We start from the raw sequence: 2,987 nt of genomic DNA, 5'->3' as shown, positions 1-2,987 counted from the left end.
CCTCATATTTATGCACTCCTGTTTGTCCTGCGTTTCCTCAATTTGAATGTTGGTCCTCTGGTGTCCCATGGTCTAGTGCTCAAAGGGATGTATTATCATAGAGTATGTGGGTACATCATCCTGGGTTGAGTGGTCTGCATGTACATCTTGTTAACTATTGGGCTGAGAGCCAGCCCCTGGGGATACATTTTATTCCAGGCACAGAATGTATTCCAGGGACATAGTATTGGGAGTCTAACCAGATTTCATCTGACCAGTAATTCTGGTCATTATTGAGTTTTTGGATTTTGTTCCCCATTTTCCCTCCTGTTCTATCCAGAATCTCCAGATTTGATCCTTTCCTGAGTGGTTGGCATTGGTAGCCAGGCACTATCTAGTTCTTCTGGTCTCAAGGGCCATCGTGTTCTAGGGCTGATTGCTTCTAAATTCCCTTGGTTGTGTGTGTGTGTGTGTGTGTGTGTGTGTGTGTTCTTTGCTTCAGATGCTAGGAGAACATTAGCTACATCTTAGATGGTCACTTGAAAGCTTTTAAGACCCCAGTTGCTACTCACCAATGTAGGATGTGGAACAAGGCTTTTATGTATTTTGTTGTGCCAATTGGGTCTGGTGTCCCCCAGTACTATGGTCCTGAGACGGTAAATCTATTGGATCTCTCTCCCATAGTGTCTGATTGTGAGGGATTACTCTGTGCCTGTCTTCTATTGTTTCTGTATGGAACACAGGTATTTTGTATCACTGGTGTCTGTGTAAGATTAGCCACAGCTTAATCTATGCTTGGTCTAGAATACACTTCAGTTCATGGACCCCTGTCTGATCATCTCAGGTGTTTATGTGTTTATCTGTAGCCTTGTGTTTGGTGTTAATGGCAATGCAGTATTGTGGACACATTGGTTGGTATTAACATCTGTCATCTATCTCTTATGTGCACAATTTGGTGTCCTCCCATTTGCTAATGTTATCATGGTGGTTACAGATCTTTCCCACATATCCCTCCCCCTAACCACGTCAGCGTGTAGACCCCAACTAGCCCAAAATTAATCCCTACCCTTCCCTCCCCATCCCAGTAACCTACTAAGTGAGTTCCCTTTCCCAAACAAACACTTCCCTGTCTTTTTACAGTAATGGGCTAATACAGTACTGTCTTTCTGAGATTGACTTATTTCACTTAGAATAACGTCCTCCAGGTTCATCCACGTTGTTAGATGACTCACGTACCCCTCGTTGTTCTTAAATGTAGCATAGTATTCCATTCTGTGCATATACAATAATTTAGTTATCCACTCATCCACTGATGGGCATTTAGCTTGTTTCCATCTCCTGCTATGGTGAATTGTGCTGCAATGAACACAGGTACATATGTCTGTTTGCACACTATCTCTCACCTCTTTAGGATATATTCCTAGTAAATGAATTGCTGGGTCAAATGGCACTTCTATTTTCAGTTTTTGAAGGAAATGCCATACCATTTGCCACAATGGTTGCACCATTTTACAATCCCACCAGCAGTGCGCAAGAGTTCCAATCTCTGCAACCTCGCCAGCGTTTGTTATTTTCTGCCCTGTCGAACTTTGCTATTATTGCTGGGGTGAGATGATATCTCACTATTTTTTTTTGATTTGCATCTCTCTAATGATTAATGATCATGAGCAATTAATTTCTCATGTTTGTTGGCTGCCTGTATATCTTCTTTGGTGAAGTGTCCAAGTCTTTTGCCCATTTGTGAATTGGGTTATTTGTCTTTTTGGTGTTGAAGTACTGAAGTTTTCTATAGATTTGGGAGATAAGTCCTTTATCAGATATGTCATAGGCATGTATTTTCTTCCAATCTGTAGGTTCTCTTTTTACTCTTTTGGCAAAGTCTTTTGATGCACATAAGAATTTATAATTTTTAAGAGGTCCCAGTAATCTAGCTTCTCCTCTACCTCCTGCACATTCTGGGTTATGCTTGATAGTTTACTTATGCCATAAATTAGGGCTCCCAAACTTGCCCCTATTTTATCTTTGATTAATTTTACAGTTTTGTGTTTTACATTTAACTCTTTGATCCAGGTTGAGTTTGTTTTTGTGTATGGGGAGAGATAGGGGTCTTGTTTCATTTTTCTACAGGTAGATATCCAGTTTTGCCAGGACCATTTGTTAAAGAGGCTGTCTTTTCCCCATTTCATGGGTTTTGGACTTTTGTCAAAGATCAGTTGTCCACAGATGGATGGGTCTATATTTGGACTTTCGATTCTGTTCCATTGGTCTATCTGTCTGTCACTGTACCAATACCATGCTGTTTTGACTACTGTGGCTGAATAGTAGTTCTTAAGATCTGGGAGTGTGAGACCTCTCACTTTCTTTTTCTTCTTGAGAAGTGTTCTGCTAATCTGAGGTCTCTTTCCTTTCCATATGAAATTAGTAATTGTTTTTTCCATATCCTTAAAAATATTTGTTGGAATCTAGATCGGGATTGCATTAAATGTGTAGATTGCTGTACGTAGTATTGACATTTTCACAATATTCAGTCTATTTATCCACGAGCAAGATAGGTTCTTCCATTTATGTAGTGCCCTTTTTGTCTCTTATAGCAGTGTTTTATGGTTTTCTCTGTACAGGTCTTCTGCATCTTGGGTGAGCTTTATTCCTTGGTATTTTATCTTTTTTGTAGCTACAGTAAATGGTATTGTTTCCCTTATTTCTTTATCAGAGGACTCCTTGCGGATGTAGAGAAATCCAACTGATTTTTGTATGTTGACCTTGTATCCTACCACTTTGCCGAACCTATTAGTTCTAGTAGTTTTATTTTATTGAGTCCCTTGAGTTTATTATGTACAGGATCATATCATCCACAAATAGAGACAGTCTTAGTTCCTCTTTGCCAATTTGTATGCCTTTTATTTCTCTTTCTTGCCATTGGCTTTCATGTTGTTGTTGTTGTTAAGTGCCGTCGAGTCGTTTCCGACTCATAGCGACCCCATGCACAGCAGAACGAAACACTGCCCGAT

At 40.0% G+C, this 2,987-nt stretch overlaps 1 protein-coding gene across 1 annotated transcript in view; it reads right to left on the bottom strand.

The window, feature by feature from the left end:
- The window catches only part of THOC2 (THO complex 2), a 150,492-nt gene that overhangs the window by 35,291 nt on the left and 112,214 nt on the right, over positions 1 to 2,987 (bottom strand). The window lies entirely within an intron of this gene.

Source organism: Orycteropus afer, unplaced genomic scaffold, assembly GCF_000298275.1.
Source record: "Orycteropus afer afer isolate SDZICR_OR568_19922 unplaced genomic scaffold, OryAfe1.0 scaffold00388, whole genome shotgun sequence".
Lineage (NCBI taxonomy): Eukaryota > Metazoa > Chordata > Mammalia > Tubulidentata > Orycteropodidae > Orycteropus > Orycteropus afer.
The sequence above is the reverse complement of the archived record's forward strand: the minus strand, read 5'-3'. Positions and strand labels throughout refer to the sequence as shown.